Raw genomic sequence first — 15,961 nt, 5'->3', positions numbered from 1 at the left:
CTTCTGTTTTGGAATCTTTGGCAACACACTGTTTGGATGGTCTTCTAAATGAAGGGGTTTATGAACAATGCTTCATATATATGGCACATACTGGTGACAGTTTTTTTGCTGTTGAGGAACTTACCAATGTAATAAATGTATCAACCTAGTAAAATGTTTTGTAATTAACAATGTAGGTCTCTCAAGAAAGGCAGTAGGGTAAAAGTTTATTTTGATTTCACCAGTCAAGACAAGAAGAAAACTCAAAATAATACACTGTGTGATGAGTTTCATAATTTCTCAGAATAAAGATTCCTTTGATATTTTAGAAGGGGCTCCAATCAGCAAATCAGATGCTGTTGTTTGTATAATTAAAAACATTCCTTATGTTATCATTTGTTAATGGAACTTCATTCCTCCCGTGATGTGCCAGGGAATTTTAGTTATAAAGGATATTACTATATACAGTAGTACCAAACAACAAACCTTCTGGATTGTGACAATGCAAATTTTCAGTCTAATAGTAATTATGTGAGAAATAAACACCTTCATGATAAATCAAAATTCATTTACAGATGGACAGGTAGAGCACAGGTAAATTTGCAGAAAGGAAATAAAGAACTGGAGTGTATCTAAAATATATTTAAATGTATTTCATATAAAACTGTATTTGTATTTCAAATTTTGTATTACATAAGTTTTAAGTAAGTTTTGTACATGCTCCAGTTCTTTTCCTTCTACCTTTTTCGAGAGATTTCAGTAGTATGTTATAGAATTTAATGTAAGGAGTCTTTCTATCAAGATAAATGAATTACTAAGTATAACAGAAATTGAATGTGCAAATGTTTTGATCATTTCAGAAACCTAGTTCAGTTTGTCTGAACTTATGACTAAATTAATTGAGGCATTTCATATTGGTAATAATTAACTGATAGATTTTAATGTCCCCAGATCGACTGGACATTAATGTGGTCACCTAGATCATATGATACTCAGTTTCTAGAAAGTATGACTATTTTCGGCTCTAAATAGATGGTTACCTTTCCAAAATGCTGTAATAATATTTTACATATTGTTTTCATCCATCCAGATGTTTGTGCATCAGCTATACATACACACATAATGTGTACATCTACTTGGAAATTCAAAATGCCAAGATATCAAGACAAGGCATTTTCACTGTATAACACTTATCTGTTAGTTAAGTCATTGACTAATTTTACCAGGAAGATTATAATTTCATTACTGTTCAGACACTTTACTTGTTTGATTCGCAGTTACATACATCATCCCAGGAACTGTGGCCATGATTTTATGAGAGCCATGAAAAAACTGTTAATGATACTGTCTCCACAAGATATATCAAAAGTTCCATTAAAGTTAAACCACTTTGGTGGAACAATACTATTTCCAAAAAACACATTACGAAAAGTATTTGTGTAGTCTGTTTAGGTATATCAATCAGTTAACCCGAAGATAAAGTTAAATAGGGCAGCAAAGGAGCTGTCAAAGGCAATATAACAGTAAGTCAAAATTTGAAGGAGCCACTGCAAGTAATGCTAAAGTTAGCAACAACAAAAAATGCTAAAGGCAACAAAAGTAAATAAATAGAGCAGTATGGTGTTCCAAGCCAGCTATAATACAGTGGCCAACAAGCAACTAAAACATCAGAGACAGTAGTTACCTTCTCGCAGTCATTTGGTAGTCACGGAGACATTGAAGTTTACTTAGTGTGCTTGCAAATGGATGTTTCTGGCTTTGAATGTCCTGTGATTACTAAAGAAATGAGAGAGTATTACTAGTATGAAATCAAATACTACAGCATGACTAGAGAGGGTTCCTATAGTTTTTATGAAAGAACTAGGAATCAGATTGTCCCATCTTTTATCTGTATTGTTCCAAAATATTTCATACGTTGGTCGTGTATCAGACATATGGAACAGAGCTATTGTATTATCACATTTTAAAGATGATAATTGAAACTATTGTGGTTGCAATTTGCCAAGAAAACTTGCCAGCACAATCAGTAAACTACTTGAAAGGATTGTTGCAATTCCTGCCACCTAATTTACTTGAAAACATTGCTCTGAATCAGCATGGATTCATTGCAGCTCCATCATGTATTATTAATTTACTTCAATATTATTCTGGACTGGCATAACTGAATCTGTATATGTGGGCCTCTCTGTAGACATTTTCTGTTTAGATCTGACAAAGTCTTTTGACAGCATTCTGGATATGCTAATTGTTAACCAGATGAGGCAAAGTAATATCAACCCATATAATTAACAAATCATAATTATGGAGGTATAACCTGGTTAAGTGAATGTAGTTTATTAGAAACATTTCTCTTGGTGTAGCATACTCTCAGGTATATCACAGGGATCAGTACTGGATCCCTAGTTATTTAATTTGTTTATGTTATGCATGCCAATATTGAATCCAACTATCTGCAGTAAATTTGCTAGTCATAATAAAGTGGCAGTTCTAGTGTAGAACATTCATAACCATTTTAGAGAACTAATGAAACTGGATAAGTTAGCTCTCTAGCCATCTAGTAACACACTGTAGTATATTGTTATGAAATGCAGAGTTCTTTATTTTGGCTCCTCAGATATAAAATAATCATAATCCATTAGATGGTAAGAGTAATTCAATCAGCAGGTGATTACAAAGACAAGAGTATATTCATCCTTTAGTGCTCACATCCAACATACCTATGGAAGTCCATTGGTCTGTAAAGGTTTATCATGAATATTGCTATGTGGAGTGTAGAAACATTGTCCCACTGTACTTATTTACTTTGTCCAGTTGTACAATATTGTTGCATTTTTATGTACTCGGTTCAGGACATACAAAAATTAAAATGTATTCTGCACTCTTTTCCAAAGAAAGTAACTTCTCTCTTTTTTAATTTGACCAAATCTTCTAATACCATGATGGGAATGGAATCCATTCTAAGTCAGGGTATTATCAGAGTTCAGGAAATTAATATTAATATCAATTCAATCTCAGATGTTAACCAAGGCTGCTCTTCTCATCAGCGACGGTGTACCCAGCCTTGCCTCCTTCTGCAGTTCATATGGAGTTACATGAGTAGGTAGCATATTTAAGAATAATTGTAAATTCTTTTTGCTAGCCCTGCACACCTACTTTTGGAACTGTCTGGGTGTCTTTGCTTATAAATCCTTGTATGTTATGACTTTGTGGCTTTCAGTAGGTTATACAGTATACTCACTGGTAGTAGCAATTCAATGATTGACAGAACTTTTCTCTTTTATCTTGGATTACTATATCTAGTTTTCTTGCGTCTTTTTCTTCAGTTGTTAGTTTAGGGTGATCCCATGGGATATGGACTTCATCATCACTGATAATGCTTTGTGATTCATTTCCAATGCTTCTCAGCTACATCTGTAATGAAGTCTTTGCACAATTCCCAATACAACAGTCTTGCCACATTATCGGGCCTTTCAGTAAACAGATACTCTGCCATTACTGTATCAGAACCAGCAACAAGGTGTGCAACTATTTCCAGTTCTGTTTTACAGAACCTGCATTTATCTGTTTCTCCCACTTTTTCAACAGACTTTGTAAACTAGCATGTACATAGCTGACTGTCTTAGGACACCATTATTAGCATTTCATCTTTTGGTTTAAACTCATTTTTCCTTATCATCTTGCTTGTAGTATACTGTTATGAAATGGAGAGTTCATCATTTTTGTTTCCTGTATTTAACGCAGAGAACTATGGCTATAAGCTATTTATAAGATACTTCTTGTAATGCAGGGTTTAGTTACCTCAACCCACTGTGTGATGTTAATCAAGTCCTGTAACTATATAGTGTTTTTGGGGAAATTTGGGCTAGGGCCCTTGGTGGTCTCCTGGATAGCAAGCCTAGTAATTACCTATGAGCCTACGAACCATTCCTGCATCAAATCGTAGTCAATATGTGGTTGTTCTCGGAGTTTTCTATGCTTGCAACTGTATTTTTTGGGCCTTCCAAATTTTCTTCCATTTCTTCTGTTCTTTTTCTTTATATTCTTTATTTTGTTTTTTGGGACTTTCAGTTGCTGTCTGATTTTTGTCTACTTCTAGTTTGATTTCCATTTCCACTACTTCCCAAAATCTTCAGCTAAACTAAACAAAATGTCATCTTAGATTTCTTCTCTTCATACTTTAGAACACTCACAAGGTTTGAATCTGGTGAGATCATCAAATATGTATCCAGTCCTACAGTTGCAGACCTATGCATATAGTCAGTTTTAAGGAGGACCATACCTCCTTCAGATCAAGGGATATATGATCCTGTTTTTTTTTTTAATTTGATAAGCATGAAACATTTTTTTTGTTTTCTTGACCAAATGATTGGTGTAATTGAAAGAAATGCCATTTTCCAAAATATAGGAATTCTTGAAATTATATTCTGTGTATTGTAGAAACAAAAGAAGGATTTAATACAGGTTTACTTATCCATGTACACCCACTCTATAGCATGTAAATTTAACCTTAACATTATGTAAATACCAAAAATAAAGGTTTATCATACAAACTGAGGCACCAAATCATAAGTTTAAATATATTTTTTTTTCATGTAAGGACAGCCAAAATGTGTAAGTGGTAAGAAAGGCTCCAACTTTAGGGCAATTCAAAAATTCACTTAGTTATTATATTGCAAAATTTAAATGTCACCCATTGAGACCAGGACACAATCTTTTTTAAAGCCATGAGCTTGAATTAAACGTTTGCCTTACTGAAATCAAACCAATGCTTACTGTAGCAGATTTAGTTTATGTAAGACTCAGATAGAAAGAACTGTGCCAAGAAATGGTGTAACTAATGACGAGTATGCTTTGGAAAGGTCTTCCAGACATGCTTACACAATGGTATTTCTGTATGTTTACAAAACTTCACTAACATAACTGTTAAAACAATCTACATGGTTATAATACTTATCTTTCAGGTTATGAAGTACCATAGGAATAGTGTTCAGATAGCTGCTTCATGCTGGTTGTATACTTTACAAAATACCTAAGGTGGTATCCCTTTACGTCACAGTTAACTTGATATGAAGTACATTTCTCCTGTAAATGCCCATGTGTTATCTTAGCAGTGTATAGCCTATTTTAGGCACTATGATGTGATGACAGACTTAAAGGCACAAGATAGCTTATGGAAAAGTACTGATTCTAAGCAGTAATACAGATTCTTTTTTGCATTTCTTGTATGCAAGCTAACACAAAAATCTTAACACATAACTGACATGAGAAAATAAACATTATTAACATTCTGAGAGTGCTATGAAACTTACAGCACTACAGAAATAGGTGAAATGCATTCCTGTTAGTACTGTATATTTAGTGTAGTGATTGTGATTGTCAGATTACGTTTCAAGTACCTAGTGTGTGTGTGTGTGTGTGTGTGTGTGTGTGTGTGTGTGTGTGTGTGTGTGTGTGTGTGTGTGTGTGTGTGTGTGTGTGTGTGTGTGTGTGTGTGTGTGTGTGTGTGTGTGTGTGTGTGTGTGTGTGTTTGAGTGTGTGTGTTTGTGTGTGTGTTTGAGTGTGTGTATGAGTGTATGCGCAAAATGACAAGCCACTAGCAGCACTGAAAGCTGAACACTAAAACTTGCAGATTTTCAAAAAGATTGCTGTTTTAAATGCTTGCAGCTTGCCTGTTACACTGTTTACTCAGATCCCAAAGATTAAGCATTGTACTTGTACAGGTGTAACCACAGCTTTTTAATAGTCTATGAGCAGCATTTGTTCTAGAGGTAACTGTTACTTCTAAATTTGTACTTTGGAGAGAGAGGATAGAAATTGACAGATAACAGCAGAAAGACTTACCTTGCAGATGAGCAAATGACAGAATGAAGGAAGGGACTTGAGGTAAAGTATTTAAATGTTGCATTTGGCCAGCTGCACTACTCTCGTGCTCTGAGTCAAGATCTGCAGTTTTCCCACCTTTACAGCTTTCCATATTCCTGGCCAAAATGTTTTATTTCCATTATCCCTAACTGCTTAACAATAACAACTGACTAGTGGGCTATATATATTCCAATTACTGTTAGTTTAGGAGTACTTTTTTATCATAAGACTAGTAAATATGGTGAAAAAAATTCTATTTGTCCACATATTAAGAGCACTGACTTTCTCTTTCTGATCCATAATGTACCTTCCTGAAGTTACTTTGTAACTGTTTTGTAATTGTTTACATATTAAATAGCTGACAATGTGACAACTTGCCTTTAAATCCAAGAGGCATACATCTGATAATACATTACAGATAATTTTTTTCTTAAATATTGTCACATAAATTTTGCACTAAAGAAGAATTGTCATCTTATTCTGTACTAGCGAAGGTCTGCACTAGAAAAACCTTGTCATCTGACTCTGTTTGTTGATTAGTTACAAGATTGGGATCTGTCATGTATTATACAATAATAATGGCTCATCACTATTCAAAAATGAGCATGCTGAGTGGACAGCTCAACCAGCATGCCCATTGTAAATCGAACATATACCAACAGAAAAATGTCTGGCCGCTGAAGTACCATTGAACAGTCAGATTTTATTATTGGCATATACTGGGGGATACACCAGAATATGAGAAAAATCAGTACTTTCTGCAAAACTGAAACAGAAACATATCTGAGTTTCCTCATATTTTTGCACAGTCCCTGTAAATGTCTGTTTTTAACCATTAAAAAAATACTAAACAAACCACAACAGAGATTCTGTTTCCTCCATCACTTCTCCTGTACTGATGTACTGCAGAAGCAGGTAAACGCAGGTGCCATACGCATGAGCAATATAGCAGAATAGTAAAGACAATGTGGAAGAATCAGATGTCCCCTTATACAATTGCATTGTTTAAGAAATTTAAGTAATTTATTTCTTAAACAATGTAATTGTATAAAAGTGATAATCCACTCCTGTTTTTCGGTATATCAAAATTTACCCACAGTTAGCTTTGTTTAATCACTTGGGCTTTGCCCCCATGATCAAACCATACCAAACATGGGTAAATCCTGATACACCAATGCACAGTCATGGATTATTGCTTTAGGATATACTTGTGCATTACCCTGCTTACTGTGGAATTCATATGTCTTTGTTGAATAGGCACACATTAATTGAAATTGTGCTACTATGAATGTGCTTGTATTTTACTGGCTTAGACAGCAATAAACTATCATCTACTAGAATATTCATAACAAACTGATGTTGTTGTTAGAATGTTTGTGACTAAGCATGTCAAATTAATCTGAAACAAGAAATTTCATTATATCCAATGGCCAAATTTAGTAAGTCTGGGTAGGTAGTTATTTATTCATATTCCTTAGCACTGGAATCACCTACAAGTTCAAGTGTGAGATATTATAACATATTGATCAGATTTAATCAGTAAATAACATAATATTATGTAAAATGTATCTTTTTATTTCTTATAGTTTATAGTAGTAATATAATGTTGAAAGATGCATGTTTGTAAATACTACTCGTTGCCCTGAATGTATGTGATGATTGTATACTTATACGCACTAGAGTTCATTTAAAGTAAGTCTTTTTTGAATACATAGAACACACTTAGCATTATTTTTTCACATACATGGTCTATTTTACCATGTTTATTATATGTTTCTTATAGATTATAGTATTGATATAATCAAAACTCTCAACCAATCAGAGACAAATCCAGACCTAATCAGAGACAATCAGGGACATTTTTAACATATTAGTACTACTAACTTCTCACTGACAGAATAAGAGAATGTGAATTAATATATATATATATATATATATATATATATATATATATATATATATATATATATATATATATATATATATATTCTAAAATAAAAGAAGTCTATAACTCTTAATTATTGTTATTATTTATTACGTGTAATTCATCATTTCTCCAAAAGTCAACAATTTTAGGAGAGATTTAGAGGGACAGAGCCAAAATCTGAGTCAAAATCAGAGACATCCTTGACAATGACAGTTAGTTGAGGGGGGGGGGGGCGGAGCTAAGATGGCCAACTGATAGCACCAGTTTTTCAGAGCTCCATGAAACTAGTATAAAGAAACAGGAAATAACATATTTTATTTTAGCAAAAATAATTAGAATTGATAGTTGAAAGTATAAACTATATTATTAGTAACTTTGGTGAACTTAGAAAAGTTTTTTCTGTCAAATTATAAAGGAGAATATATCATTTGTGGAGATGAGCACTTTGAAGATTTCTCATTCTGACATGGCTTTAAAAAAAGAAATGCAGCTTGTGACATCTGCTCTACAAGAACTCTTATTAAAGAATGGATGATTTTAAGTAGAATTTATAAAACCTCAAGGAAAATTGTCAGAAACAAACAGATTCTCTCAAGGAACTTAAACAGCAGCATCAATCCAGAATAACACACTTAGAAGGATCCCTGAATGATCTTGATAGAAGACTGAATGATCAAGAAAGCCAGAAAGATTTACTCATCAAACAAAACAATTGGCTTTTCAATAAAGTGGATGACCTGAAAAACAGGGAGATAAGGTCAAATATAAGGATGTTTGGCATCCCTGAGAAAGCTGAAGGAGAAGATATAATTTCTTTCCTGAATACCTGGATTCAAGAGATTTTAGATTTAAAGGAGAGTCTGTCCTTTGGTATTGAAAGGCCTCATAGAGCTTTAGGAAAACCAGTGTCAATATCCTCCTCTACTCCTCCCAGATCAATAGTCATAAAGTTTTTTTTATTTGGACGAGGAGTTGGTCCTCAAATCTACCTGGAGGAAAAGTCTATTCAAATTTAATCAAAACCCAATTAGGTTGGATAATGACTATTCTACCAGGGTTTTGGAACAGAGGAAAAAAAGCTTGGCCATTAATAAAACTGTTAAAGCAGAATGACATCAAAACTCAGCTTGTCTTTCTTGCTAGAATAAAAATTCTATATCAGAATGAAATGAGATCATTTAATGCCCTAGAGGAAGCCGCTGTCTTTATTAAAAACAATAACATTATTTCCATACCTGAAGATATGGAATAGGCATCTGCATCTCTGAAGACAGTTACTGATAAATCTTCTTGGACTAAAAACTGAGTCAAAGATTGCTGTTCTCGCTAAATCTCTCAAATCATCTACTGCAACTGGACTTTAATTTGTTTTGTACTTGCTAAATCAAGTGAGGTATGTCATGACAATATTTTTCTTATTGCTTTTCTTCCTCTTTTTGCTTTTTCATTTCTATACTTTTTTGTTCATATACAAATTAAATAACTGTTTATGCCTTTAGTATATTAGTATAATATTATTGGTTTATTGAGTGATATAATTGAACAGTAAGCTATCTTTGCTTTTATGACCTTAAGATGACATGCTTTATTTCAAATAATATATAGCTCCTTGCCCTGCTAAATGATCTTCTGAGTTTTTACACAGGCATAGTCACTGCTTAGATTATTTATCAAAACTATTTTGGACACATGGGATAACAGGGCATATCTATGATTTAGTATATATTAACTAGATTTTTAATATTTATAACTTCTGATTGTTTCAGAATAAATATTGGTACCTGTGTGAACAAAAAGCTGTTTGCCAGCTTTTGACATAAATTGAGTCTCTCTGACAGTTATATGCTTGTATATTTTATGGCACAAGGTTTTTAAATGGTTACAAGTTATGTTTCCCGTAGAGTATAATGTTATATTGTTTTCTCTTTCATTGGCATTGAATGTTATTTTACTGTTTGGAAGTATCTGACAGTTGAACTTTGCATTTGTTACTGTAAATAAGCAGACTTTGTGATACAGTTAAAGTGATGTCAGGAAACTGTACTGTGTAGCATGCTGGGCAGGAAAATGTCAGTTTGAAATTTAAGAAGTGAAGCTTTCTTACTTAGCTCATGACATCATGCATTCTATGCATGTAGATCAGATTACATTACATCTAATGTGTATATGCAAGCCTAATTGTGAATGTCAAGTCTCTAGTTAATATACTATAGTAGTTTTTTTTTTACAAGAATTATGAGCTACACTGTCTGTAAACACATTCATGGTTCCCTTTTATAATAGTGACTATATTTTGTGATCAAATATATACAGAAGTGTTATTTTTTTGTGTAAATAGTTAATTATAACCACTATTTCTAGTGAATATACTGGAGTTTTTTATAAATAGATCTTTATAAATAACTTTCCTATGCAGTTAGTAAGTGTTTAGTATAGGCTTATACATTTACAGGAAATGCTTATGACTAATGGTAATAGCTGTAAGGATACTCAAATACCATGCTAAATCCTAGCAAATATATATATATATATATATATATATATATATATATATATATATATATATATATGAATAAATTTGATTGAATTATAATTGCTTTGTATTTAATATGTTAATTTCCTTATTGTATCCTAGATATTATTTATATTTCAGTTGTCATGTTTTCAGTTATTATAAAGTCATGTTTTTTAGTATATTAGCACTATATGACAGGGAAAGAGCTCAGTAATATCTATGACTTGTGACAACACAACAAACAAGTTATGAGTTTCAGCATTACCCTATTACTATGATAGATATTTACAGCTATCTCTATCTTAATTTTTGTCTTTGAGTCATTCACTTTTAAGACCTGTTATCCATATTAAGTTTTATATAAATAATGTTTTTTTACAAATTTTTGTCATTTTAACTGATGCCAGTTAATTATTATTGATTTTAGTCAGTTATTTAAACATCTGCTATTCCAAAAGTTGAGAAGTTAATTAAGGACAAATATGTCTTATGGACTATTTCTAAAAATCTATGTTAACATCTTTTGCGAATGACACACACTTACTATGTGCTAACACCCATTTCTCGTGAAGTTTTTATTAGTGGGAGTTTGTCATGATAAGATTTATCCAGAGGGCAAGTAAATACAAATGCTAAATGATTCTTTGATTTGTTCTGCCATTTTGAAGTTTTTATTAGAACTAATACAGATGACAGGCTTAGGTATTTTGGGTAATCATTTAGATTGTTAATAAAGCTAATGTTTCCTTAGTCTATTAAGCACTAAATTCAGATTATATATACCCTAATATGTCTCTTGCCTCCTTAGTGAATAATTACTGTATAAATGTTTAATGTTTCTAATAATAGTGTATGTAACTCATCTCTAAAACCTAACTGGAATTAATATCTGATTAGTTGTTTATCACTACTATTTTTCTCTTAATTTATAATATATTCTCCATTTTTAACTTTGTTTTCATGGGCTCAAACCAACAAAGGTTGATGTTTGGGATAGGTAGTCTAGCAGATTTAGTTTTGTTTGCTAGACTATGAATATATCTCATTCCATGTATAGGGTGTATTAAAGTTTATATCAGAGTGAAATATGCTCATTTTTTGTTATTTAGCTGTTTTTCTAGTTTTGAAGTGCCTGACACAATTGTTTTACTTTTATCTTTCATGGGGAAAGTTATTTAAATTGAGATAAATAGAAATACAACAAGTGATATTCTATTGTCTATTCAGGAAGAGTATTATGTATACAGGATTCTATTAATGCAAGTTCCTTTTTATTTGTTGTCTTTAAAGAATTCTGATATGGATTTAACTTTGATATCATTAGATACTTATGGCTTAAACAACCCATATAAGAGAGACAATCTGCTAAGGTATCTTAAACTAAACAAGGCTCAAGTAGCCTTTTTCCAATCGACACACTTTAAAATAAGTGACACATTTATGTGGGACCCTAAGGAGTACACAATACTTGCTCAATCTTCTTATAAAAATAAGACCAGATGAGTAACAATTTTATGGAAAATGACTTTCTTAAAATCCCAAATCATTTGCAAACATGTAAAATATGATGGACTCATGGCCTTAGTTATACTTAAGTTTAATAATAGAATTTGGACCCTGGTTAATTTATACTGGTTCCCGGGTATGTGGGTTGGACTAGCTAAGAAACACTTAGACTTTATTACAGCTACTTCTAAAGGTAATATACTAGGAGGTGATTTCAATTGTATCACAGATATTACAGAAGCTACCAATAGGAAATCTCCTAGACTATTGTCCTCAGCCAAACAGTTAAAAAATGGGCAGAAATGTTTAAATTAAAAGATACCTTTAATGCTTTGGGATCAAATTCTTTACTATTCTCACACTAGGACTATAGACATGGCACCCAAACTAGAATAGATACAATGTATATCTCACAAAATCTTTATTCAAAAATCTTGAATTTTTCAATACAAACTTGTCCCTTTTCAGATCATAATTCCCTGCTGTTAACAATACACTTAGAATTCAATCAATTAGTTATTACTTCAAGGATTCCTTCATATATCACAAAAATTAAAGACTTTAAATCTTGGATAACTTCTGAACTTCAGCTTTTCTTAGAGATTATTTATAAAACTGAATCAAACACAATTATGGTTTGGGACTCTCTTAAGGCCTGTCTATGTGGTAAAACCATTAGCTGGTACAAAAATAAAATTAAAGAATGGGACTCAGAGTTACAGCAACTCCAAAATCAAATATTGTCTCTTAAATCTAATAAAAACTTAATTGCTACAGATAAAAGAAAATAGAAGAAGCAAATAAGAAATACAATGAAATATTATCACATAAAGCTAATTTAGCTATGGAAAAACTGAAATTAAAGTCTTATGCTACCTCTCCTAAGCATCTTCATAACCTATGAAAGTTAAGATACAATCAAAAATGAATAACATTGATAGTATATATCATGAAGGGAAAGGGAAAAAAGTCTTGGACATAGGGGACATTCTGGAGGCTTTTAATTATCATTATACAGAACATCATAAAGATAAAATAAGTACAAATGAATGTGAGAAGTTAGAGAATATAGTTCCTAACATAACAATAATTCTTGAGGAACTTAAGTTAAATCTACAAAAAACTATTTCTCAAAAGGAAATTATAGATGAGATTAAAGGAAGTAAGTCTAATAAAGCACCTGGAATAGATGGCTTAATTATTGAAATTTATAGATTGTTCCCTTCTTCTATAATCTCGCTCCTACATAAAATCTTTCTTGAAGTTCAAACATTAGCAAATATTTATCCTTCTTGGAGATATTCTCTAATTTTCCCTATATTAAAAGAGAATAAGGATCCTAATTATTGCAACTCATATAGACCAATTTCTTTGTTGAATAATGATTAAAAACTATTTATGTCGATTATGGTCAATAGATTGAAAATACCCATATCTAAAATAATTAATGAAGACCAAACTGGTTTCATATATAACAGGCATACACAGGATAATATTAAAAAAGTATTAACTCTGATAGATTACCTCAATAGAGGAAACCACGAAGCATCGTTAATAGGTCTAGATATTCAAAAGGCCTTTGACTCCTTAAATTGGGGTTATTTATTTAAAGTCGTACAGTTATTTGATTTCCCCCCTTTTTATAACAATGATAAAGAAACCTATGAAAGTAATCTAGCATATGTCAAATTAGGCCCCCTTACTTCCAAAGCAATCCAAATCACTAGAGGTACTAGACAAGGATGTCCCATGTCCCCTATCCTTTTTGCTCTGGCCATAGAAATACTTGCCAGTTTAATACATAATAACCCAAAGATAGGAGGTATAAATATATATGGCCAATATATTTCTAAAATAATGATGTTTGCTGATGATGCCTTACTTACCTTACCCAACTCTAAGGAAGTGTTAGGTGAAATGGATATAGTAACAACACATTTCCAAAAAAATCTCAGCACTCTCCTTGAACAAATCTAAACCAAAATATTTATTATTAAATAAAAAAAGAACATACAGGTTCCAGTTAATCATATTATTGGAAACCAAGTTTTAACTTTAGACTATTTACGAATAGTCTTAAGGAAGAATATAGAGAAAACCTTACAGATTAACTATTTAATCAAGACATTAATAAGCAAATGGAATAATTTGTTTATCACAATTGATGATAGGTTACAACTGATAAAAATGGTTTTGTTACCTAAAATATTATATATAGCACAAGCCCTTATACTTCTACCAGGAAAGGAAATCCTTAAAGAAATCACTTCAACTCTGATGAAATTCCTATGGTATCCCAAAAGAAATAGCATGGCATATTCTCATCATATCAGAAAATGGGAACAAAGGGGGGTTAAAATTGCCAGAGATTGAAACTTATATAAAGGCATCTATAATTAAAATATTGATGAATTGGATAAATCCTAGATATTCTTACAATTGGAAACAGTTACACTCCATTATACTAATGAATGAAAATTATTTATCAAAGAATGCTTTGGTAACTGACAAAGATAACAAGATATTAAATTTACAGTATAGTACAACAAAATTAATTAAACTAACACTAATAAACAATATTTTTGATGTGTTTAGAAAATTCATTAACACAAATTTAGATATAAAACTGTGGCATAGATTTTAATACCATTTACTATTACAAGGAATTTCCCTAATAAAACACATAGAGAGATTTTTGTTTTATGGGAAAATAATAACCTATGTTGTTGGTTGCAATGTATTGAAAATCAACAAGCTTTGAAGACACAAAGTATATTGTCAACCTATGGCCTATCCCCTAATGACTGGTTGGTTCTTCAGAGTGTCACAGCATTCACTAAGGATCTGTGTAGAATAATACATAACTCATCCTTCAAAACCATGCCAAAAATTATAAACTGGATTTTTGGAATTCTTTATAATAATATCAATGTTAAGAATGAATTATCATATCTATATAACACTTTAATTGTCTATAAGACAGCTCCTAAAGATTCTTACTGGCAATATCTAACTAAAGGGATTCATGTATCGTTATCAATGGAAGATAAAACAAACATTTTATTTTCAGTTAAACTAACTTCTTACTCACAATGCTGGAGGAGTTTTCATTGGAAATTTCGGATCTATATTAGGAAACCAAAAACCCATTTGAGCGAACACCACAACACCGACACATATAGCCTGAACCGCAAATATTCCGAACCCCCTAAACCACGATATTTAAAATCTTGAATCGTCATATACGGACAACACCACCGCATGCTACATATTATGTACCCAAACATAATACATAAAAAAACATACATACACTAACCAATCCCTACTTCTAACCCTACACTAAACCTTACATACATTACTATCTATGTACTTACCTTAAATCGCACCCTAACCCTAAGGTCCGTAACTATCGCACACTTACCCTACAGACATATACCCAAACAAAACAAATAATCCACACACATACACTTAACAAAACCCTACTTCTAACCCTACACTAAACCTTACATACATTACCTATCTATGCACTTACCTTAACCCACACCCTAATCCTAAGGTCCGTAACTATCGCACACTTACCTTACGAAGCTATACCGCAGACAGGCCAACCATGACAATTCGACATTTCGTGTTTCGTGGTTTTGGACATTCACCGTTACTGTAGTTCACGCTATATGTGTCGCTCAATTCTGATTCACTCAAAGGATCTTCAGGTTTCTAATATAGACCCAAAATTTCTACACAGATCCTTTTTGACACCTGAGAAACTCTCACAAATGAACCCTTCAAACAGCAAGTTATGTTGGAGATGTCATCTGTCCACTAATGCTGACTGGTCTCATATTTTTTATGACTGTTCTAATATTAAGCCATATTGGAATGAGATTAACAAATTTCTTCAAGCTATCTATACTGACATATTTATTTTGACAAATTCTTTAATTTTATTGACTGTTGTTAATAGTAATAATATGAAGAAAGATGACCTGCATTTGTTGTGGACAATGTTAGCAATAGCCAGAAAATGTAAAACTAGAAGATGGAACTCTAATGTAGCATCCACAACTGAGGAATTCCTATCATCACTGAAGAATTGCATATTAATGGAGAAAAGAACTAAAGAGTTAATAACTTTTCCTAAGCCATTGGTTAACAGTCCATGAAGGAAAGTT

At 32.1% G+C, this 15,961-nt stretch overlaps 1 protein-coding gene across 2 annotated transcripts in view; it reads left to right on the top strand.

Moving 5' to 3' along the window:
- The window catches only part of CORIN (corin, serine peptidase), a 1,415,152-nt gene that overhangs the window by 353,198 nt on the left and 1,045,993 nt on the right, over positions 1-15,961 (top strand). The gene's annotated exons all lie outside the window — the stretch shown is intronic.

The sequence above is a fragment of the Protopterus annectens genome, chromosome 2.part0, assembly GCF_019279795.1.
Source record: "Protopterus annectens isolate FY-2018-M chromosome 2.part0, PAN1.0, whole genome shotgun sequence".
Lineage (NCBI taxonomy): Eukaryota > Metazoa > Chordata > Ceratodontiformes > Protopteridae > Protopterus > Protopterus annectens.
This window is presented reverse-complemented; position numbering and strand designations above follow the sequence as displayed.